Raw genomic sequence first — 24712 nt, forward strand, 5'->3', positions numbered from 1 at the left:
CGTGGAGATTAGGGAAGGCGTGGCTATCCCTAGAAGCCAGCATGGCTCCAGGCTGAAAAGGGTCACTCGTAGATTTTGACCCTACCCTCATGACCTTGCCAGATCCTGGGCTTCTCTTGCCACTTTATGTTGTTCTTCTCTGGACTAGATCTCAGTCTCTGACCTATCTAGGGAAATCGAAGCCACCCTCCAAAAAACCAGAATGACCCACCTTTTCCACTCTGCACCACCACCCATGACCTACCTGGTTTGAAGACCATCAGTCCTACTCCCGACAGGAGTAGGACTCCCTACTCCTTCTCACCACAGATCCTACCTCAAGCCCACTTCTTTGCATCCAATTCTTTATGCCATTCTAGTTTAGTGGAGTATAGGGTTCTTGGTGGAAAGTGATTTCCTTGAGCACCTGGAAAACATCGCTCTCTAGTTTGCTGACATCCATTATTGTGGATGAGAAGTCTGTTATCAGTCTAAATGTCGTTCCTTTGGCATAATCCCTCATTTCTTCCTCATCCGCAAGCGTACCTCATTTTATTGTGCTTCACTTTACTGCACTTTGGAGATACTGTTTTTTTTTTTTTTTTTTAATAAATTGAAGGTTTGGGGCAACCCTGTGTTGAGCGAGCCTGTCGGTGCCATTTTCCAACAGCATTTGCTCACTTTGTGTCTATCTTTATGTCACACTTTGGTGATTTTTGTAATGTTTCAAACTTTTTCATTATTATTATGTTTGTTATGGTGATCAGTGATTACGACTTACTGAAAGCTCAGATGAGAGTACACATTTTTTAGCAGTAAATTATTTTCTTAATTAAGATATGTCCATTTTTTTTAAAGATTTTATTTATTTATTTGACAGAGAGAGACACAGCGAGAGAGGGAACACAAGCAGGGGGTAGTGGGAGAGGGAGAAGCCGGCTTCCCACCGAGCGGGGAGCCCGATGCGGGGCTCGATCCCAAGACCCTGAGAGCATGACCTGAGCCGAAGGCAGACGCTTAACGACTGAGCCACCCAGGTGCCCCTAAGATATGTACATTTTTAAAGACAAAATACTGTTGCACACTTAACAGGCTGTAGTACAGTGTAAACATACTTTTATATGAATTGGGAAACCAAAAAAAGTCATTTGACTCACTCTATTGCAGTATTTGCTTTATTGCAATATACCACAATATCTCTGAGGTATGGCCTCTACTTTTAAGATTACCTTTTTGTTTTTAGTGTTCTGTAGTTTTACTCTGGTGTGAATTTATTTTTACTTCTCCTTCTTAGGGTCCAATGTGAAGATTCATTCCTTAGTTCTGGAAATTTCTCAATCATTACATCTTGAATTTTTCCTGTTTTCACCCTCTGGAATTCCTATTGTATGTATGTTGAACTTTTTTGGACCATTTGACTTTTTCCTCCAAGAGCCTTACAGTCTCATTTTCCTTTGTTTTTATGTCTCTGTGCTGCATTTCATGACATTTCCTCAGACGTACTGTCCCAGTTTTCCAATCCCCTCCCCCACCACAACTAGTTTGTGATGAATCCATCCACTGAGTTTTTATTTTACACTTCGATGACTATTTAATTTCCTTAGAAATCTAGCTGCCCTTTATTTTTAGGTAATACTTTTATTATGTTTCCTACTCCCTCTTCTATCTCCTTGATAATTTAAAATATATGTATTACGTAGTCTTTTTCAAATTGTACTAATATCTTTAGATCTAAGATCTCCTGCTGACATAGCGATTTGCTTTTTTGGGTCATTCATGACTTCTTTTTATTGTGAGCTCATCTTTTTTTTTTTTTTTTAAGATTTTATTTATTTTTTAGAGAGTGAGCGAGAGAGAAACAGCATGAGAGGGGAGAGGGTCAGAGGGAGAAGCAGACTCCCCGCTGAGCCGGGAGCCCGATGCGGGACTCGATCCCAGGACTCTGGGATCATGACCTGAGCCGAAGGCAGACGCTTAACCATCTGAGCCACCCAGGCGCCCGTGAGCTCATCTTTATTGGGAATAATTCCCCCCCCACCACCACCATGGTCATTTTCCTGGGCTGTGGAAGTGCCCATACAAAGTCAGTGGAAGTAAGTTTCTTTATGGTCCTACATCATTTTTTATGTTATTTTCTAGATTTGGGGTTCTATAAGGCCTGGATTGCATGATTTGAATCCCACCTTTATTCATGGCTCTGGCTAGGGTTTTGGTTTCTCAAAAGGGACGACTTTTTCCCACCCCAGAGGATGGAAAGCTTCATTACACTTTCTTGGGTCAGCTTTGCGAGTCCCCTTTGCATGGGACAGTCTTTTCAGCCCTGGGCTTTATGGAAGGGGGTCAACTCCAGCTCACCACCTCAGGGAGTCCAGGACACGTATCCTATCCTCGTCTCCTGCCCTGATTCTGAAGTCTCTCCCAGTCTTTCTCTCCTACCCTCTAAATGGCCCATGGCCCTGAGGCAACTCAGTTCATACCCCCCCCCCCCGTAGTACATCTTGACCTCCCCTTCAATGAAACCTCCCAGCTTCACCACCTCCTTTCCAGTCCCAGGGGCTCCCCTTTCCAGCCCCTGTTTCTTTGGCACGATTATGCCCAGAACCCCAGAGGGAGCCCTGAAGCACAGATTCCTCAGACACACCCTCCAGCTTCCAAGAACCCCAGACTCTGACCAGTTACTGTCGCTTCAGCCCATGACCTTCTAGCACAAAACTATAAGACAGGCCAGTTGAGCCCTGACACGTTCTAGCCACGGGGCAGCTTGGGCCTTCCGTTGTACCTAGATCAGTGGTTCTTGACGTGGGACAATTTTGTCCTCCCAGGGAATATTTGGCAACGTCCGAAGACAATTTTGATTGTTGTGACCGGTAACGGTGGTGGTGGCAGGGGAATATTCCTGCCATTTAGTGAATAGAGGCCGGGGTTGGCACTAAAGATTCTCTAATGCCTGGAACAACCCTAACCACACCGAATCAGTTATCCAGCCTAGAACATCAATAGTACTGCTGTTGAAGAAACTTGAAAGCTTCTTCCACCCTTTCTCACAAGTGGATCCTGAATCCTCAGGGGATGAGCCCTGTATTCGCTACGGGATGAAGGGGCAGGGGAGCAGCCTGAGACCCAGGGCCCAAGGTATTCCCAGCTGGGGGGACAGAGGAGCCCTGGGGCCCGCCACAGGCTGAGAATGCATCTGTGGCAGGGGTGGGTCTTATGGGACCTGAAGGGCACCAGAGGCCCAGACTGCTCCCAGCTCACACACAGACCTCCCCTGGACCTGGAGCTGGGGTCCATCACACACTGTGCCCTACCTGCCCCCGAGGCCTCCCGCTTGGCTCCCTCCCCCATGCAGCCTGCACGCGCTGGCCACACTCTCCAGTGTGATGTGGGGAGCAGGCCCCGTGTGATGTGGGGAGCAGGCGTGCGGTCGTTGGAGCAGGCCAGGCCCTCCTGGGGTGGGTAAGGATATATCTCTGGTGCCATCTTTCCTGTTCTGATAAATAACTGATCTGTGGTTGAGGCAAGAAGGTCACCTCTGCCCAGGGAAGCTCAGGAACAAACCACTTGTGACTGGTGGAAAGAGCCCCGGGGTGGGGGCAGCGGGAAGTCTGCCTTCCCTGGCCACCAGGCTGCTGGGGGCAGATTTCAGAAAAGGGAAGTGCTGAGCTGGGGCAGCACTTCCTGTGGTCGCTGCAGTCGGGGCATCAGGGCGGGCACGGCAAATCAGAGGGGTGGCTGCCCTACCCCGGGAGGAGGCGAGGTGAGCCTTCCCTGGGCCGTAGGCCCCGGGCAGGCGAGGAGGACCGGGGCGGGGGCACGGTCTGCTATTGTCCTTCACCCGTCTGGGCTGGGGGTCCTGGGGATGGAGGGACTTCCTGAAACACCATGGGATCGTGGGCCCCCTGTTGGGGAGCCTCCCAGAGCTCCTTTCTGCCCACCGGGACTTGGTGATTTGCTCCCTGCCTCTCATTATCTCTAGACGCTGCCCGTCCTGTCCACACACCCATTCTTTCTGCCTGGCTCTAGATGCTGAGGGGAGGCCCACTGCCCCTTCTGCTCTGGGAAGCTGTCCGCCCCCGGTCTGGTGGGGGGACCCCATCCTTCCCAGAAGGAAGGCCTGAGCCCAGTAGCCTGCTCTGTGGCCCTCGTGCCCCTCACGTGGGCACTTGTCTGTACCTTCTGTCCCTTGTTAGGGAGGGGACTAGCACAGGGGCTGAGTTTCGAGAGACATGGCCAGGACTCCACAGTCCCTGGAGGCCACCTTCCTTCCTCTGAGCATTGCAGAGCATGAGCCCAGGTGCTGAGCCCAGAGGAGTGCCTGGTCTGGGAGGGGAACAGAGGGGCGACTGGCTCCCCACCAGGCTCAGCAAGGAGGGCTGCTAGTCCCCTGCTTGCTAGTCCCTGCCATCTTCCTCTGGATTGAGTCCCGTCCACCCCACCTTGACTTTCCGGCTTCACTCCGGACCCACCAGACCCCATCAGGATACAAATAAACACTGGGCATGGGGGTTACCCTGTCCCTTTCGTCCTGGCTGAGCCCCACAGACGGGAGCATAGCTTCATCAACTCCCCAGCTGTGCAGCCTACAGCCCCAGCATGCTCCTCCTCTCTTCCTGAGGGTCTCAGAGGACAGGGCTCCCTGGAAGGTGAGGGAGGGGGTGTGGTGGGGTGTAGGGGAGAGAGCTACTGCTCCTGCCTCCCAGGTCCCAGCTGCGGCCTGTGCCTGGCAGGTCAAGTCAGCAAGACCAGCACCCTGCCCTGCCCCACTGTGCTCAGGCCTGGGTTGTGCTCAGGGAGGGCCAGGTCAGCCCAGCTCTCCCCCACCCCGGCCCCCATGTTCTCGTTCTACCTTTGCCCCCTCCTTTTACTCTCCCCTTCTCTCTGGACCTTGGGTCACCTCTTCCCTGTTTCTCTGTCTCTCACACTGTCTCTTCTGTTTTTCTTTCTCTTCACTAAGTTCCTCCAGCCCCTGGACCCTCAACTCCTCTCTCTCTATTTATACATCTGTCCGTCTGGCTGTTGCTGTCCATGTTTCTCTCCCGCCTTATCTTTCTTCCTCATCACCCTACCCTGACCCCGGCTCTTCTGTGTCTGTTTCTGTCTCCCTGTCTCCCTGTCTCTCCAGCTCTCCTGTCCCTCTGCCCCGTCTCCCCCCACGCTCACCCTGTCCCTGATCTTCCTGTCTTTGTGGTTCAGACCCCCCACCCCCCGCAGGCGGCTCGGCTCCACGCTTGGCAGGACCCTGCTGGGGCATTTCTTAGCTGCCCATGGGCCCTCATCCTGTTATCAGTTGGAAATGAATCAGAGATTAGGAAACGGGGGAGTGGGGGTGTTATCACCCAGTACACACAGGGCTCTCAGCTAATCTCTGGTGGCCCTGGGTTCGAGAGGAAATGCAGTTGCAACACCGGGCCCTTCTTACCGTCACTGTCATGTCCGCTCCGCTATAAGGCTGTGGGGACACAGGCATGAGGCTAGAGAGGGCCTGGCCCTCAGCCCTCTGCAGGCGTATGCACACACACTCACAGGCACGCACACACAGGGGAGCCTCTTGCACGCTGGCTCACATACCCCACCCATCACCAAGCTTTGTACCTCATCCTTGCCTTGCCTTTGCAAGCCCATCCCTGGGCACTGGTCGCTGTCACTCCTCACTGGGTGACTGCTCTGCTCGGGCCTCATCCCGGGCACCCTGCAGCCCTGCTCTCAGCAGACCAAGGGTCCCCGTTAAACAGCCACGGAACTGGCCATTTTCCTAACCAAGCCGTCTGGAGGTTCCAAGGACCGGCCCACCATTGTCGCTGTGGCCTCCAGGCCTGTGTGTCTAGCTCCTGCCACCGCCCCTCGGCCCCTCAGCTGTCATTATCCTGTGACCGAGGTCTCCTTACTACCCCTTATCGCTCCAGCTTCTGCACATGCTGTTCCCTCTGCCTGGAAAAATTTCTCCTGCCTCCCACCTGGCCGACACGCACACACCTCTGCTCACCCAGCTTTCATGTTACCTCCTCAGAGCATCGAGGGTCCCCCATCAGGTCCCTTGTCTCCGGGGCCCTGGCCCCTCATGCTCTGCCCTCACCGCTCGGGTTTTCCTGTCCCCGCAGAGACTACACTCTTCCGGGAGGGACTCCGTGCTCCCCGGCCAACTCCCTCCAGACTGTGGGCAATGAGGCTGAAACCACGGCCTCCGCCACCTGTCCAGTATCTGGCCTGGACCTGGCCACGCTAGACACACTCAGAGACATGGACACCCAGGTGTGCACACAGAAGCACACAAACCTATCTGCAGACCATGCACAGAAACTCTCACATGGACGCTCAGGCAGACTCACAGACAGGAAGATGTGAGCACACGCACACACACGCACACACGCACACACACGCACGCACACCTGCTGTCTCCCGGGCACCTCACCAGCTGGTGGGCGCCCACCCCTGGCCCTCAGGTAGGATCCACTCTCAGTGCCGGCCTCCCGGCCTCGGTTGCCCTGACCTTGGCCTCGGAGAACTAGTCCCAGCTCCCAGGCTCCCGGGCAGGATTCTCCAGCGGGAAGTGGCTTCCGGGCCCAACACCGGGCGCCACGGGCAGCCGCAGCTCGCACGAGGCCGGGCACAGCGGTGCCGCGTCCGACGCCCCTTGTATGACATTTGAAAGAAACGCGATAGCTCAGGGGACGGGCCGGACGAGCAGGCACCATAAAGCTGGCTGTCTTTCCCAGCAACCTCTGGCTTCTGGAATCGCCGCCAAAGTGAATGTGAGTCAGGGTTTCTGTCCCAGCCACAGGGAGGTTCCGGCTGGGCACAGGCAGCCGTGGTGGCTGACGAGGGCGAGGAGCAGGGCCTGGGGAGGGTGAGGACAGCGGGCTCTGGAGAGGACAGGCCCTCAGGCAGAGTGGCTGGTGAGGACGGGAGGCAGGCGGGCGGCGGGGCAGGGCCCACAGGCGGCACACGGAGGGGCCTCACCTGGCTCCATCCGGGGGCAGGTGGACGGGCGTCCGGCCGGGCAAGACAGACGAGGTGGCCTGCTTTTCGGGCAGCGGGAATGGGGCTCGGAATCTTTGAGGCAGCTTGTCATCCCAAGCACCTGCCAACAGCTTCTCTTTTTCTAAGATGGTTTTTACTGTCATTACCACCCAGCTGAGAAAAGCAGTGAGTCCCTCCTTGGGGTTCTGTTCATCTCTGGGGGTCCCCTGACCAGTGTTCGCTTGGCAAGAGCCTGCTTTTCTGCTCTCACTGGCCCCCGAACGAGGAGAACCAGGGCCCGGTGCGCCCGCTGTCCGCCAGGCGCCGGGGGGAAGACACGAGGGGACGCCTCTGTGACCTTTTTTGAAACTGAAGGGCGTTTGCCCAGTTCCCTGGCTTCTGACCCTCCACCAGCCAGGTACCGTCTTCCCCTGTGAAAGGTGTTCTCGAATATTCCTTCCAAGGCAGCCCTAGCAGCTTCTAGGGTCCCTCTGTCCTGATTTCCAGCTTTTGTGATCAGGCCCACGCCTCGCCCTTTCCCCGGACCCCACGTTTACAGACACCCGGGTGAGCGCCGCGTGCTTCCCGTGAACGTGGGAGGGGTTTCCATGGCGCTCAAGTCTCCTTGCACCATTTTCTTGTCCCCCCACAGGGGGCTGGCGGCTGGCCGGGCGTCTCTTGGATGGAAATGCTGAAGAGTCCTCGGCTGATCTGAGAAACGTGAGAACAGGGCTGGGAAAATCGGCCGTTTTTGTGGTTTGGGGGTTTGAAGCAAGTTTCACAACTGATCTCCCAAGAACATGGTCCAGTCAGATGCGCTCCCCGCCCGGGGGCCCAGTTCCCTGCTGGATCTGGTGCTGACCGCCTGCCTGGCCGGGTCCAGAGGGGAGGGCTGAGGCAGAGGCAAGGGGCTTCACCCACCTGCCCCACCTGCTCCCCACTTTCCTTCTGTGAGGGATGAGCTCAAGGAGCTCGAAGATGAGCCATGTTGGGGGATTCTTGTGGTTTCTGTCTCAGGCTGTGGCATCTGATGAGGTAGCCACTTGGCCTCTCTCACTCCCATTCTGGAAATGTTTCTCAGATGCCCCTGGGGCAGCGGTACCCTTAAAGCCTTCCTTTGTGGGGACAAAAAGGCCAAGAAATTCTTCTGCTGCCATACTCTTAGGCTGGAGCTGACTAGCAGCAATACTCTGGGGGTTCAGGGAGAGAGGAGGGACCTGAGAGGGGCACACCCTGCCCACCAAGGATCCCTAGAACTTCCGATGCCTCCCCCGCAGATAGCACCCAGCTGGGCCGGGGAAGGGGTCCTCAAGCCCAGCCCTGCCTCCGAGTGGCCTGGCCCCCCAGCTTGTCCTTCCACCCTGGGAAGTCCCAAGCGCCCTCAGGCCAGCTGGGGCAGAACTGAAATTGGTGACATCTGCCTCTCTGGCCCCTTGGCTCCGGCCCCCGCCCACTCACCCCCCGAGTCTTCCTGCAGGAGCCTCCAGACCTGGGAGGAACCACATGCCATGTCCTCTCGGAGTGAGCCCTCCTTCCTGCCTTCCACACTCCCACCCACCCCAGCCTGGGCCCTGTGTGGGCAGGACACTCCCCATTTCTGGTGGTTGGTGTGATTCTACACCCTGCCGTCCCTCTGTTCAGGACTACGGTGGGCTGGGGCCCCTGCATGTTTCTCAGACACTCCATTTCCCACCCCACAGAGCACAGAGGAGACATTCTTGCTCCAGGAGGGAGTGCGAGGCAGTGGTGTGTATGGGACAGAGCCCCAGCTTCCTGCCTCTGCTGAGAGGGCTGGGACAGTCCTGCGTGCAGTTACCAAGTGAGGGTAGGGCTGGGGACAGGGCAGCTGGGGAAACAGAGCCGGGGCTAGGAGTCACCCGACTCGCGGCCAGGGAGACAGACAGGCGCGTGCTCAGTCGGGGGAGTGGTCCGGTGATCACACGGACATGGTGGGTGGAGGAGAGTCAGGCCGGCCCTGCAGGGAGTCCTCCAGGCAACACTCAGGGGCCAGGGAGAGGTGCATGGCTAGATACAAACGCTTGGGTGGACAAGGAAGATTCCAGCGGATGCACGGAGCCCTCTCAATAGACCCAGATAGGCATGGACAATTGAACACAGGCAGGTGGACAATTAGCCAGCATCTGAGAAAACCTCAGTGAATCCTCCCTTTGGGTGGATGTCAGCTACGCGCAGACGGGGATGGTCGTGCGGGGGTTGGGCAGAGATGCCCAGACACGGCTGCGCATGCCGGGCCCAGGAAGGCTGGGGTGCTCTGGGTACATCTGCTGGGTGCCTGTGTCCCCCCCTTCCCGTTCCCTATCCATATGCCCCCTCCCAGCTTCCTGTTTCTGTTTTGGGGCCACAGGAACTTCCTCTTCTCATCATGGTTCAAAATGGCTTGCTGGTCTCAGTTGGAGGCCCAGTGGGGGGCTGGTCACCCCAGCCCAAGAGATAGCTAGAGAGGGAGGGGAAGAGGGGCTCTGCACACCTGGATGTGGTGCGGCCACTGAAGTGTGAGCTGGCCCTTCCCAGAGTTCTCCCTGAACAAACTTCTCCAGCTCGTTGGATGCAGCCTCTGGTGTGAGTGCTGCTCAAGGCCAAGGTGGGCTGGATCCTGCTGGACTGACCTTGAGCAGCCACTGTATCCCCTTCCTGCCTCAGACAGACGACCAGGAGGATCTCTTGCCCTCTCCTTCCTGCTTCCTCCCAGACGTACTGGAACTTGATACAGGCGCTCATGGGCAGCACCACGTTGGTCCATGGTGCACCTGCTCACACAGACGCAGCCGTGGCCCCACCAGGAGCAGAGCTGCAGTGGGGGCCTGGCCTGGGGAGTGCCCGGGTGTGTGCATACCCTGGGGAGTGTGTGTGGGATCCTGTGGAATATGCACGTGTCTGCGAGTGTGTGGGTCTCTCTGGGTGAGTATGCTTTTGTGCATGTCTAGAGGGACCCGCTCTCTCTCTCTCCTTCCGACCAGTGCCCTGAGCAGAGTTTGTCCTTTAAATGAAGCTAAGCTGTGTCTTGCCGAGTCCCTGAGTCCATCCTTGGGGGCACAGGGTGAGGGAATGAGCTTACCTGACCCTGGTGACTTCTTAGGGGGTGCCTCAGGTGGGTGTGGGGCCCAGGCTTGCACAGGGCCCAGGGCGTGGGAGGCAGGATAGGCTGGGGTGTGCCAGGGAAGGTACACAGGACAGTCCTCAAACTTGCCAACTAGGACCCACCTTGATCCCCGGGGGACGTAAGGCCTATAAAAAGGACAGCCATATGCAGGCCTCGGCACCTCGTGAACACCCCTGGGTGGTCTGGGGATGGGGCGTGGGGGCAGATGTGGGCAGGGCTGCTGAGAACCTCAACTCACACCACCTCACTGCTCATCCAGCTGGCCTGGGATGGACCTGAGGATCCAGATGCTTCCTCCCAGGGGCTGCGGCCAGGGTCAAAGTAGGGACAGTGCCACCTCCCCAGCACGGCTGTCCGGCATTTCCTGAGCACTTGTCGTGTGGCAGACTTCCCCTTTAATGCCAGATGACCATCCTGGTCCCTCTCAGGTGGGCAGCAAGTTGTCAGGAGTCTATGGTGCCAGGACCCCAAACTGGGCAGCCAAACTACGGGGGTGCACACCAAACTCTGGGCCCGACTGCCTTCCTCCCACGGGGGAGACAGCTTAGGGAACCCAAGAATCCGGGGTCACCAAGTCCCACTACTCAGCACCTGGTTTGTGCTCCGCATTAGCACTGAGGGGAGGCAGTCGAATAAACACTCACCGATTGTTTACACCGAGGGCTTGGGGCCATAATTAAGTCTCCACAAATCAGCCCTTTATCAGCCAGGTATCTCGAGCAGCCTCCAAAGGGGAAACGTCCCGGAGCATCTAACAAAAGAAAGTTGGACGGGTTTTAAGACTTTTTTAAACTCTGAAGAATAGGCCTTTGTTGCCAACTCCCCCCCAACCCCCCGCCCCATGGCAGCCTGCCTGGTCCTTGGACTCCCCTGGGCTGGGGGCAGGACCAGGTGGCCCCAGCCCCGGCAGCCCCCACCCTCCTGGGCTGAGCCCCCACACCTCACCCACCAGCTGCCTCTTTCCGTTGCAGTGGTACCCCCCGGGGGTGGGCAGGGTGCTAAGAGTGAGGTCCTAAGGATGTCCCCTCCTCTGCCCTTGGTGCCCCACCTCTCATGCCAGATCCTGGCATCCTTCCCTTGGCAGGCACCATTGCCAGCCTGGAGCCAAACCCAGGCTGGGATGAGGTGGGGCTGGTGACGAGGGGTGACCTCTGATTGCCCAAAGCCCCCCATTACCTGGCTCCCCTCTATCCTCACCGGGTCTAGGCCTGTCATTCTCACCTTTGTGAAAGCTGTTCCTTCCACCTTCAATGCTTTTCCCTGCTCCTTTCTTCTCAGCAAATTTCTACTGAAATGTTAAGATGTCGCTGGGGCTTCACTCCTCCCAGAGAGGCTTCTATGCACTCCAGGCCAGGTTTCCTGTCCCTCCTCTGTGCTCTCTGGACTCTGCTCCCCCCACCCCCAATGGTCTCCGTGACCCTGGGTGTGTGGCCCTTGAGAACAGGTCTTGGGGAATCAGGGCAGCCCCATGCCTGGCACAGAGTAAGTGCTCAGTTCCTACTTATGGTAATTAAGGATGACAAGTGAGCGAGAAGGGGACAGCCATGGCACCCAGTGACAGACTGTAACCGCCCCCCAAATCCTCACCCCCGTTTTCTGAAGGGCTCTTCACCCCACTCTCAGCCACTCGGGCACTGTTGTGACCATCACCTGCCATCACAGAGCACAAGCATCCTGACAAATTTCACATTATTTTCACGTGTCATGAAATATGATCCTTCTTTTGACTTGTTCTCACCATTAAAACAATGTAAAAACCAACGTTACCTCCCCCTGGCTGCACAAAGCCCGGTGGCAAGCCTGCTTCGGTCTGGGACCTGTGGTCCAGGGTGAGAACCGAGGATGCTTTCCCCACCCTGCCTGAGACAGGCCTGGTCAGTCCTCCTTGGGGCCCCCACTTCAAACGCGGTGTATGCTCAACAAATGAAGGGGGCAAACAAAGGAGGGGGCTAACTAACCTGCTATCTAACCAACTCACCAGTTAACTAAGCCTTTAGCTCTTGGGTTTGGAGTTACCCCTTCCCATCTCTGGGCTTCTTTAGACCTGACTGACTCCTTGTCCTCTGACCTGTCTCATTGACCTCTTGCCCAATCCCCACCTTCCTGACTTCTGACCAGTCCCTCATCAACCCCCAAGCAGCCCAAGGTGGTGAGGACCTCCAGAGAAACCCACGGAGTGCCTAGAAGCCACTCACGGGCACTCATTACTGCCAGGCTAAGGGTGTGGCCTGGCTGGAGAGCAGGGTGCCACCTCAGGGCTGTGTGGTGTGGGGGCTTTGGGGCTGGTTGGGGGGGACCTGGCTGTACCTTAGGGCAATGGAAAGATTATCAGGGCAGCCAGAAGACACATTCCAGGCATCAGAATGTTCTAGACAAAGGTGCAGAGGTAGGAGTTGCCAGAGTGTGGGACCACAGTAAGTCCAGGAACTAGAGACAAGGATCTCCTCTCTGTCCCCGCTGACAGAAGCCAGGGCCAAGCCTAATCTCATGGAGAGCAAAGCGGGGTGAGTCCGAGTCCTAACCCTAGCCCTAACCCACTCAGTGGGGCCTGCCTGGATGATGCGAGTGAACCCATGGGCCCCAGGAGGCCCCAACGTGCCTTGTAGAGGCCTGCCCCCACCTCTGACAGGTGGCCTTCCCTCTCAGTCAGTCATTCACCCAACAAACATTGGTGGACCACCAGCGACCTGCCTGTCAGACCCTGTGCAGGCTGTGGATGGCACGGACAAGGTTCCCGACTTGTGGAACTAACAAAGAAGCAGAATGATGGGTACGCCCACGAGGCCAAGAGCAGGGCCATTTTGAAGAGCGTGAGGAACTGGTTACGTAGCAGAGGGCAGTGTGCCTGGGCAGTGACTGGGGGCTGCTTCCAGAGAGCCTCCCTAGGGAGGTAGCGGTAGGGCCCAGCCACACAGAGGTCCAGAGGGCACGTGGTGCCAAGTCCCAGAACAGGAGCAAGCCGATTGAGCGACAGCCCCGAGAAAGGGGCAGAGTGATGGGCGTGGAGGTGGGGAGGGTGGCCAGGCCACGCGGGACCCCACAGGAGGCTCCGGGGAGGGCAGCGGATGGACGGGAGTCTGGGTCCTGCCGGGGAGACAAGGGCTGGGTCTCCTGCCGGAGCAGGCGCGGAAGGCTGGGCAGGCCGTGGGCGGTGGGCAGGCCCTGAGACAGCTGCTCTTGGCCTGACTCTGGCGTTGGCTTGGCGTGCGGCCGCGGGGGAGCCATGTGTGGGCACGTCCCGGGGCTGCCTGCCCACCTCCCGGAGGTTGGAACCACAGGCAGGCTGGCTCACCTGGGCCCGGCTCTCAGCTACGAGAAGGCGAGGCGGGCGCAGGGTGGCAGGGACCTCCCTGGGCCCCGCCAACCTGGGGACAGAGCGCTTCTCACCCTCACCAGGCCATTGCTGTGTCATCTAACCACTCCGTATTGAGGGCCCACGGTGCGTAGCCCCAGCCCTGGGCCACAGGGTCTGTCTAGCCTTGCAGATCTATAGGAAATGGGCATCTGCCTTGGGTCCAGTGCCCCCAAACCCCCCCCGGCAGCAGGGCCCCCCGCACCTCCAACCCCAGCCCTTTACCCCTCCACAGTCAGCTGCTTCCTCTCCTTCTCCTGGCCCCCGTTTTCCAGGGGCCCCAGGCCACCCTGGGCAGCATGTGGCCCCGAAGACAGAACCTTGCATGAGCTTTGAGTACCCACTCCTGGTCTCGGGCTTCTGGGGGTGCCGGGAGTAGGCTCCTGGGCGCGGCTTCGCTGGTGCCGAAGGGGGAGGGCGCCAACAGTGTGCGTGCAGGTGGGTCCGTGTCTGCGAGCCCGGGTGGGGGCTTCAGAGTGGTTCCTGGGGGCAGGAAGGCCTGGGTGTGCATGGGTCCGAGTGGTCGTGTGTGACTCTGAATGTGTACGTGTGCGTGCGTGTGACCGTGAGCGGCGTGGGGGGGCTGTGAGTATGTGCGTGTGCATCTGCCCGTGTGTGTGCATGTGCGTGCACCTGTGTGCATTATCTGTGCTGGTGAGTGTGTGTGTGCGTGTGGCCTGCACTCCTGGAGCAGAGTCCCATGGCCTGTTTTCCTGCTCCCCGCCCCTCCTTCCCCTCCTTCGCAGCATGTGTTGACTCAGGGAGGGATGGGCAGCCTTCTTTCAGGATTTCCTGGTTGGGTAGAAGTGGTGCCTTGAAAAGGGAACAGTCGGGTCCTAAGTGGACGCTGAAGGGCCTGGGTTGTGCCGTGCCCCACGGTGTCCAAGGCCACCACGCCACGTACCTGCCTAGGCTGGGCTTCCAGAGGCCAGACAGAAAGGCTGTCCCCAGGAGCAAACCCACAGGCCATGCCCTGAAGCCCTTCCCAAATGTTCCCCGGCTGGAGCCACGTAGCTCTCTGCTGGGGGGTGGGGGGCTGGGCCTGGAGCCCCCTTTATAGCTGTGAAGGGGATGCCAGCACTCCCCGCAGAGATCGAGGCTTAAGCGAAGGTTGTCCTCCAACCTCCCCAGGCACCGGCTGCCCCTCTTCCCCCACCGGACCAGCCCAGGTTATCTGGTCCTTCCTGCCCTTTACCCGTCCACGGGCCCCATCCCCCCAAAGCCTCAACAGATAACGTGAAAATCTTCCGGGCTGACAGTGTCAGTCTAAGAGTGAGTGAAAAGTCCGAGGAGAGCTCCGTCCTGCGGAGGCCATCTGAAGCCCGGGCTCTTCCACGAGGACCCAGCAGGTGCTCGTGAGAAATGCAGAGTCCTGGGCCATGTGGACTGGTGGAGTCCGCACCGGGCCCTCAGCCCCGTCCCCTTGAGGAGCCCCTGAACCCAACACCCCCAGCCTTCCCCCATCCCGGAGGCCCCGGCTCGGGTCAGGCTGAGGGCGAGGCTGTCCCCAGGCCCGGGATGCTGAGGGGGCGGCGCGCAGGAGGCTGGAGAAGGTGGGCAGCCAGCCCGCCTGCGGTGAGAGCCTAATCTGCAGGACAAAGTGGGGATTTGCAGCCCAAGCCTGCTAATGCGCTACAGCGCGTCTGTCAGCACCAGCTCCCGGGACAGGGCCGGAGCTCTCCCCAGGGCACGGGAGCTGGTGGGCCTGCTCTCCTGGGAGGTGGTGGGAACCAGGCCCACGACGCGGAACTCAGCTGTCCCTGAGCAGGGTGCCCACGGGGGTCCCCAGAGAACCTCAAGTCTGGGGCCCCCATGAGCTCGGGCCTAGGGTGCCTGTCCCCAAGGGCACTGCTGCCAAGTCTGTCCCCTGCCAGAAAAACAGGCTTCCTCCTGACTGCTCATGTCCAGTTTGATCCTCCTTCTGAAAGAGGTTTCCTCTGCCCTCCCCCCCACCCCGACCCTGTGGCGCGTGGTAACCCAGAAGCTGGGCTGTGGGAGATGAACAGGAACCTTGGGGGTCCCCACTTTGCCCACTTCAGGGGGCCCCCAGGATTCGGGCACAGGCCTGCCTTGAGTTGGGGAGGATGGTACAAGAGTCCCTGGGGGCTGCAGGGAGTCAGTGCTTTGGGAAACCCAGGCCAAGGGAGCGCTCTGGGGCGGCAGCGGCGGGGGGCGGTACCGGGCTCCGGGCTCTGGCCACACCACGCTGGGCAGCCACAAGACCGTTAATAATTAACCCTGGGCCTGGGCCTTGACCTCATGGGCCTCTGAGTAAACAGGCCTTGCTGGCCAAGCGTCCTGCAGCCTGCTGGAGCCCACTGGGCCCCTCATGGCCTCTCTGCCCCTTGACCTTTTCTGGCCTTGTGGTCCAGGCCTCCTCCCCCCTCCTCATTGCGGAGCTGGAGCAATGACCAGTGGTCTGGACGTTTGGGCCTCTCGGAAGCCTGCCCCGGCTCAGCCTATCTCCATTCCCGCCCCAGCCCCAAGTCCCTCTGTACGCGTCTCCCACCTCCAGCCTTGGGCGCCAGCACCTCTTCTTGGATGGGGGTTCACGATGGAGTGTGTCATCCGGGGGCTCAGTGCAGCACATGGATGCTGAACCTCTGTGGCTGGAGTGGGACTTGCTGTCACTCTTGTAGACTCTGAAGTCTGGGATATGTGTGACGGGTCAGACCCGGGGGGGCAGACCAGCTAAGGGGTCAGGATCACCCGTCAAAGGTCCATATTCTAGGGGCGACTGGATGGCTCAGTCGTTAAGCGTCTTCCTTTGGCTCAGGTCATGATCCCAGGGTCCTGGGATCAAGCCCAGCATCGGGCTCCCTGCTCAGCGGGAGGCCTGCTTCTCCCTCTCCCGCTCACCCTGCTTGTGTTCCCTCTCTCACTGTCTCTCTCTCTGTCAAATAAATAAATCTTTAAAAAAAAAAAAAAAAGTCCATGTTCTAGCTCCACCTCTGCCCTAACTGGCTGTGTGACCCTTAGCCAGGGCCCTGACTCTCTGGGCCTCAGTTTCCCCATCTGTACAATTTAAAAAAATGGCACAGTTATCCAGGGCTTGCCGGCTCCAGGATTCTGGACCCCATTTGGGGTGACCGAGGACAGGAACAACACACGTCCCAGCCCACCCCAGGGACTCATGGACAGTCATCGGGTGGGCCCCCGCGTTCCTGGCTGCCGAGCCTCCAACTTCCTTCCTCTGGGGCCGTCCTGGTGTTCCTTTGGGGAACCAGCCCTCTCCCTCTCTGGAAGTGGGTCACGTGCCCCTGGGCACAGCCAATGGATGTCAGCCCTGAGACTTTTGCTGGAAATACCGGGGAAAAATGGTTTTCTTTTTCCTAAGTGGCAATGCAGGGGAATGTGAGCCTTGTGGTTACTTTGTTGGGAGCCTTCAGGGAAGGCAAAGGGACAGAAGGGAAAGCAGAGCTGATACATGAGCATGGATTTCCACAAGTGGGATCGAGCAGTGCTTGAAGTTGGTACCACCCCGGGCTTTTCCATCACAAGAGCTGTTACGTGCCTTTCCTGCTCCAAGCGGCACTCGATGGGTTTTTTCCTTCATTCACACTTTATCACACTGTACTCAGACCACAGAAAGAAGATCACACACACACACGCACACACACACACACACAGTAGCAGCAGGTACCCAGACTGCTCCACATGGGCACAGAAAACGGGAATGAAAAATTGAAAAACAGGGCTGGTACGGAAGCCAGCCTGGCTGCAGTGAGGGGCTCAAGGGCGGAGTTAGTGAGTGTGGGGGTGGGGGGGTGGGGGGGGAAGGGGGGGAAGGGTTGGGCCAGGCCAGGTGGTGTCAGGCAGAGAGCTTGGGCCCTGGGGAGCCACTGAGGGTTTTGGATGAGGAGATGGTAGGGAAATGGTTGAGGCGGACAGGCCAGACCTCACCAACAAGGGGGCGAATGTGAATGTTTGTGCTTGCATGTGCACACACACACACACACACACACACTGAGTTTTGCATGCAAGAAACATTCTGTGGCCCACTGTGGGAGCCCTTTGAGTGTCTGCCCCCTGCGGAGGCCTGGAGCTGGTTCTGCACACTTGCGAGTCAGGAGTCTCTGTCAGTTGGGCCCTCTGTCTACCTGGGACTGCGTGGTTCCTGGGAGCCCAAGGACCACTGGGCGAGGATGACCCGAGGAGAAGGGGTCACCTCCTCTGCTCCACCATAGGGTGGGCAGGACACCTGGGCCTCTGGAGGAGCAGAGACTCAGCCCCACTGAAGCTCCCTAGGGCCCCCAAGGAGGGCTGGCCTCATGGGCCTCATGGAGCTGGGCTCGGGGAAGGGCCTCGTCCTGGTGTTCAGCTGCGTCTACTGTGGCAGTCGTGAGTCCCAGAGGCAGGGGGCTTCAGACACGGTATGTACCGTTCTTACACGAGGACACACGCACATGCTTACACACGGCACAAACGTGACACGCTCTCAGATCACTATCTGCTGTGAGCTCTAGGGTGGGGAAGGTAGGGGCCCTCTGTGTGGGCAGGGAGTAGGGGTAATACGTAGGGAACCCCACCTCCAAGGTCCTGCCTGACCCCTGGGCCTCTGCCTTCTACACCAGCAGCGGGACCAGCTGGGTAGGAGCTCTTGCCAGGCGGCTCTTCTGCTGCTCTCTTTCTCTGTTCCTCTTCCTTTCCCTGCCTTGGCCGTGGGTTGTTTCAGCCCCTTCCCCATTTCTGCCTCCCGGCCTCTCCTCTCTCTAATGCTTTCATTTTGTCTCCTGGAAGGGGCACCCGAGAAAGGGGCCAGGCCCTAGAGCTCAAGCCCCGCGGTCATCCACTGGGCCCTCATCTTAAGCTGCTCCCTGCCCTGCTTCCCCACTCTGGCCACAGCCCTCTCGCCCTTTGCCCTGGAACTGCCAGCAACCCAGGGGGGCTGCAGGCCTTGCCTCCTCCCCCAGCTGCCGCAGCCCCTGCTGCTTGGCTGGAGACTGGCCAGACGGCTGGGCCGTGGGGAGGCCACGGAGCCAGGACACGTGTCCTGGCCCCAGGCAGAACCCTTGCCCCAGCCGCAGGGCCACACTGGTCAGGCCCAGCTCTGTTCCCTGAAATCCCTGGAGCTTGGGGCCAGGCTCCTCCTCACCCCCCCTCCCAGGGCAACTGAGCACCACTCAGAGCAGGAGTCAGGGTGAAGCAGGATGTGGAGGGGCCCCCAGGAGAAGCCAGGTCCAGCCAGCAGTGCAGTGGGAAGAGAAACCCCACATCCTGTCATCCCCTCAGTGAGGCCTCAGGGAAGAGCCTGCCCCATAAGGGGGAGCAAGAAACAGGGAGCATTTCATATATGCGGATCTTACCAGAGTGGAAGCAGACACAAGGGCCTCCATCCAGTGGGATGGGAGAAGCACCTTCCAGCAGGGCAGTCACTGTGCCAGGGGCCCTCGCTGAGCTCACTGCTGCCATCCTGGCCAAAGCCTGCTGGCACCTGCCTCCAGGAAGTTCTCCTAGGCTGGACCAGAAGTGAGGGGAGCCCAAAGCCACTGGCCTTCATCCTCCTTAGGTTGGAAGTTGCAGGGACAGGGCTGGACCCTCCACTCTTGGAAGGACCCATTGCCACCCAGCCTGCCTTGGCCGAGGGGCTGGGCTGCACAGTGGGAACTAGGGCTGCAGTGGAGATGCCCCAACCGGGGCCAGGCCCAGCCTCTGATCACTGATGGGCTGGGGTTTGAGCCAGGCCCCTAGAAAGAAGTCTTTGGCCCTCGCTGTGTCCAGGGCTGCTGGCTGCTACAGCAGGTGACTCTGGGCAGTGTCAGGAGATGCCAGGAGCTGGAAAGAGGGTGGCGGCAGAGGGGGGAAGGGGGGAGGGCAGACAACGATCCATCTACAGCAGTGACAGGCTGCTTGGGTTCACATCTGGCCAGGTGTCCGATGGGGGCTTTTCCTCTTGGACTCTCCGCTAATATCTGGAGTGGGCCTCAGCTCCCAGAGCTGTGGGGTAATGTGGGTAAGTGCCCAGCCTGCTGCGTGGCACACACTTAGCCCTCAGTCAGGGCAGTCCATAGCCCTGTTCAGGCCAACAGGCTCAGAGGGCTGGAGAATCCAGGTCATTTCTGCAGACCTGGGCAAGGCCTGCCAACAAAGGGAAATGCTCCTGTAAATCTCCCTCTTCCTGGGCCCCAGCGTCCTCAAGGCACAAATATGCACTTGCTTGCAAACACACACACACACACACACACAAACTGGCTTCGCTCCCCAGGACCCAGCCACCTGCTGGAAAACCAAGAGCTATCTTTTCAAAATAATGATTAAGAATCAGCATTGACTATTCAAATCGAAACTCCCCAAACCCTTCTCTGGGGTACCCAGCTCCTCTGGAGCTTGTGGGTAAAAGCTCTTACCATAGTGGAAAAAGTAGTCTGCCGAAACGGAAATCTTCCTCAATTTAGCTGAGTCATTTTTCTCGTGGTTAAGGAAGTCCAGATCACCTCTGGCCCTTCCCCTGATGCCCATGGCCCAGCCAGCCTGGGGGACCCCAATGTCCGTCAACCCCCCCATGTCCGTCCCTAGCTCCCCCCAGGGTCCTCCTGGCAGAGCCCCTGACAGTAAGACGCCCCCGCCCTCCTGCTGTTCTTCCTGCAGCTACTTCCTGCTTCTAGGTGGGAGTCCGGAGCCCTGGGGAGCCAGGAACCTGGGGTGCACCCCAGAGCGGACCGTGGGCAGACCTACAGCCTGGACAGCTCTCTGGAGGCCCTGCTCTAGAGGCCCACAGGCTCATTGTCATGGGCCTCAGTGGGGCTCACTGCAGTCAAGGATAGGGCCTCTGTCTCATCCTGGATCTGAAGAGCCTGAGTCCATGGGCTGGGGTGCCTGGCTCAGGAGTAGCAGGTTCCTGCCTGGCTGGGGCTCCCAGGTCAATGCATGCTGGTGTTGATTGGTGCCCCTGCCTGGCTCCTCCACCTTAGGAGGCTTCCAGAGGCTGCTGTCTGGGAAGATGGGGGGTGGGGTGGTGATGCGTGTGGACCACCTGGGCGGAGCGTGGAGGGCCTTGAATGCACCAAGTTGCAGCAGTTGCATAGCGGGGAGGGGAGGCTAGCTCTGAGGCCAGTGTGTCCTCCAGGTGTGTCCATGCCACGTGCCAGAAACCCGGGACCTCCTGGGATGGCCCTGCATCCGAGCCCTGGGCTTCTGACATGGGTGCTCTTCCTGGGCGGTCGGGGAGTCAGCAGGAAGCATGAGGCTTCCCTCAGCTGACACGGGTCATGTGCTGTCTGCCGTTGTTCCCTGCCTGAGAAACGGGGCTGCCAGTACCCATGGATTGTTGGGAAATTAAAGGAATGGCAGAGTCGGGGGCAGCTAGGAGGACAAGCCCCAGTATGTGGCAGGCAATCAAAAATCCTGATGTATCTGGGGGACTGGAGGACCCCTATGCTTCCCTTGTGGGGTTCCAGGGGTAGTGAGACTTGGTGCTACGCCTCACCGACCTGGGGAGGAGCAATGCAGCAGCAGGAGCTGGGGGTACGTCCCAGCTGGGTGTCTGAGGTCACCCGGTGGAACCCCCAGCGCCTAGAGTGTCAGGATGGAGAGCCACGAGCGGACATTACCTGCGTCTTGGAAACTATGGAAAGGGACCCAGACCTGGAGAGACTACAAGGCTAGGAGTTGGTAGTGGTGCTGTTGGGGCCCAGCTGGGACCCCAAAACTGAAGAATCTGGGGCATGGCAGCAGATGCCAGGGAGGTCTCCCTCCCCAGAGGGCCCCTTGGCCCATCTCAGTGCCCAGCGGGCATCTGCTGGCCCGGCCCTGGGGGTTGTGTTGCCCGGAGTCATCTCACACCCACTTGGACTGGGTCGCCCTCAAGGCTCTGGCAGCCAGTGTTTGGGAAATTAGGTGAGGGGGGCCTGGGACTAGGGTGAGGAAGGGAACTATTTATGGCTAAAAGTCATCTTGAAATTTTCAACATATTTTTTATTTTTCAAAACAAAAGCTCTACACGTGGGGTAGGGTGGGGGGGTGAACCTAGCTTTGTGGGAAATGAGTCAGACAGCCATAAAATTGTGTTTTTCTGAGCCGAGGGGATTATTTTACATCTTGTGGCATGAAGACACTGAGAGGGAGCCCTCCTCCTGGGCCCTGGCGGGGCTCCCTGCTCACCAGCCTGGGCCGCTGCAGCTCCCTGTCAGCCTCCCAGAAGAGGCCTTGCTGCTCACCTCCTAGGCCTCTCCTTTCTCCTTCCCTAACCTCACTGCCCATTCTTTTAGGCGGGGCCCGGAGTGAGGCTGTGAAAGGTGGTGGCCTCATGGTGGGTCGTGCCCTCGCCCGCCAATGCCATTCACAGTCTGAGAATCTGGGTAAGGGCCAAAGGTCCTCGGAGAGCCTCCCACCCCACATCCGATGGACTGGCTGGTGTGGGACCAGCCGCGGAGCAGCTGACGGGATACAAGGAAAGACTTAAGAGAGCATATGCCTGCCATTGGTGCTCCGTGGGAGGCTCTCCTTCCCCACCATCAAGCAGGATCCTTGAGTATAGGTGATGAGGGGCACGAGGGGCAACCTGTTCCTTTGAAAGCCTTCCCCAAGGCCAGAAGGGCAGGAGTCCTCTCCTAACCTCCCCTGTGGCCAGCAAGCCCCACCCCCCACCCAGGACTACTCCCCCCAGCTCTGTCCCAGGGATCAGGAGGCAGAATCCCCACCCCAAGGGCTGGAGGACTCAGAAGGGCTAGGGCCATGGAGGTCCAGGGGCCCACGAGGAGCAGGGCCCTGGCTTCCGAGGCCTTATCTCTTCCCAGGCAGGTGTTGGGTGGGACCAGGAGGGAGAGGCTCTGCCTAGATCCCCTCTGCAGTCTCTTCCGTGTCCCCCGCAGCCCCACCTCCTCGGGCTGGAGTTACAGATCCCATGGACAGCCTGGGGCCCAGGGGACTGATGTTGCCCGTTGGGAGAGACTGATGGCCGCCTGGGGCAGGGCAGAAGTCAGGACCAAATGTGGGATCGGAATCACATTGGCCGATTCCAGAAACTTACCACTTTCCTCCCCCAGGATCGTGGACTTGCTTTTTCCTTTGGAAGCAATGGTAAAGAAGGTTCACTCTGCATGGGTTCCATGTCTTCCCAGGGCGAGTGGCCAGCACAGTGGACCCTAGCTGCTTTGCCTGCCTCATCTTCTCTCATTCCAGCCACAGCACCCAGATTTTCCTTGGAGAACCTCCCCTCCCCCACTTTCATTCCATGCAGTGTGGGTGGGGCTGACCCTCTTCCAAACTGTTTGTTGGGGATGGGGGCTGGCAAGGACATGACTCAGGATTGGCCAGTTTGCCTCCTCCATCCTCCTGGGTACAGTGGCTAGTTCAGTGAGGAGCCTATGGTCCAACAGAATCCAATTCCAGGACTTTAGATGGAACCGTTCAGAGACTGGAGCTCTGTTCTGGGTTGCTGGGTGTCAGTTTGGAGGCCTTGAGTTACTGGCAACCTCCAACAGGAGACTGAGCTGGCACGAAGGATGGCAGGGGTGACAGAGGACTCTCGATGACATAGTCTGGCTGATGGATCCAGCCATGCCTGAAGCCACACCCCTTCATGGTTTGTCTTCCCGACTGCACTCAGCTCTATGCCTGAGTACTGGGCACAGAGGCAGGAGTTTTGGTGAGATGTGCCAGCTTCACGTGCCCCTGTCTGCTCAGGCCATTGGAGCTGGGATTCTACAAGCATGGTGACTGGTTAGCTAGAGCCGAGGCCTGGCCTGGCAGGAGGACCCAGTCAGAGCAGCCGGCACACAGCTGGGTTCACTGACCACCGAAGCCTGCGCATGTGGGTGAGACCCACGCTCTATGTGGCTCCCTGAGGAGATCACCCTCGAGGGTGAATTTGGGAGCGGACTTCATGAGAAGTAGCTTATGATGTTCCGATGATTAAATTTAGAAAACGAGCCAGCATGGCATTCTTTTGCCTTCGTCTCTCTCTCTCTGTCTCACGGGGCACCCTGACCTGTCGAGGGCACCGAGAACGGCAGAGAATCAGTTAATTTTGTTTGGTGTTTGTCGGCATTTTTAGCGCTGGAATGTAAGCTCCCGAGGGCAGAGGGGCTGAGTGTGGCTCACTGCTATGTCCTGGAGCCAAGGAGACACCAGCACTCAGTCAATATTTGCTGAATGAAGGAAAAAGTCTGGTATTCTCACTCCCCTGATTGGAATTCTCCAGTGGCTTCCCATTGCAGTTGAAATATATGAAAACTAGATTTCTTCCTGTGCCCTAGAAGTAGGGTAACCGTGTCATTTATTAAGCCATCAGAGACTTTTCTGAGGCTCAAAAGGGATGTTATCAACGATTCTGCTGAAACAGTGGGAGTAAACCAGGACTGTCTCAAGCAAACCAGGAGCTGGTCTCTGCCCTTCCCTCCCCCCAGCCACTCCATCCTTCCCCTGGGACCTTGCTCTGTTTCTCTACCTGGAGAAGCCCTTTGAGTGCCTGGATCTTTCTCGACACCTTGGTCTCCACTGAGCACTGCCTCCTCGGGGGGCCTTCCCTGACCAACCACCTACCCACCCAGGTAACTTCAGCCATTGGGTCAAGTTCCATTTTCCTCCCTGAACTCAGCTCTGCATCTGAGGCCCCAGCCCAGAGGCAGGCAGGGAGTGAGAGGGAATGAACCCATGGGCTCTGGGAACACAAATCTCTGGCATCTGTCAACCCCCAAGTAGATGCTTGTATTCGCAGCTCACATCTCCAAAGTGAAAGTGAAGGGAAGCGAACTTCCTCTCAGGAGGTGGGGAAGCGAAAGACAGAGGAGAGGGAGGGAATGGAGCTTGGCAGCCAAGCCAAGTTGGGGTCCTTCCCAGCACCATGTGCGGCACCGGGCACCCAAGAGATCAGATGCCCTCAGCCTCAGTCACACGGACACATCTTCTAAGACATGCCTGGAACCAGAATTTGAAGGCGGGTGCTGAGCAGCACCCCAGCAGACACATGCCCAGATTGTGTGGCCGGACAGAAGACACCAGCTATGTTTATAATTTTCCTAATTACCTCTGTCCTTTCTGATACTGGGGCTCTATAAAATCATCACAGCCATGTTTGTCATTTGGCTCCGGCTCGCTGTGCACACACGTGGGTGTTTGTTTACGGAACACAGACGGCAGCGGGGCCTTCATGTGGGCTCTGACACCACCCCTTTGGCTGCCACGAGGGACTGGCCCCCCTCCAGGGTTCTCAGACAGATTTGCCTCGCGGATTCTTTAAAGCAAAAAAAAAAAAAAAAAACAAAAAACAAAAAACCCCCCCTGAGTTTAGTGATCACTCAGGGTCCTGGCAGAAAACCAAACTCACCCCTGATGGTTCCAGTGAAGGGATGTTAACAAAGGAA

The 24712-nt window shown here is 58.1% G+C and overlaps 1 long non-coding RNA gene across 3 annotated transcripts; it reads right to left on the reverse strand.

The window, feature by feature from the left end:
- Window positions 1–840: 840 nt before the first annotated feature.
- Window positions 841–23367, reverse strand: LOC123855519 (uncharacterized). Of its 3 annotated transcripts, none has more exons than XR_010408213.1 (3): window positions 22378–23367; window positions 10702–10808; window positions 841–7647 (listed from the first exon to the last, which is right to left on the reverse strand). It is a non-coding gene; the product is annotated as an uncharacterized LOC123855519 (long non-coding RNA). The 3 variants fall into 3 exon arrangements; XR_006793545.3 differs by lacking the exon at window positions 22378–23367 and adding an exon at window positions 18716–18992; XR_008507327.2 differs by lacking the exon at window positions 22378–23367 and adding an exon at window positions 15919–16167.
- Window positions 23368–24712: the final 1345 nt, after the last annotated feature.

Source organism: Mirounga angustirostris, unplaced genomic scaffold (assembly GCF_029215605.1).
Source record: "Mirounga angustirostris isolate CCGP_5_RB_7025 unplaced genomic scaffold, mMirAng1.0.hap1 SCAF_16, whole genome shotgun sequence".
NCBI lineage: Eukaryota > Metazoa > Chordata > Mammalia > Carnivora > Phocidae > Mirounga > Mirounga angustirostris.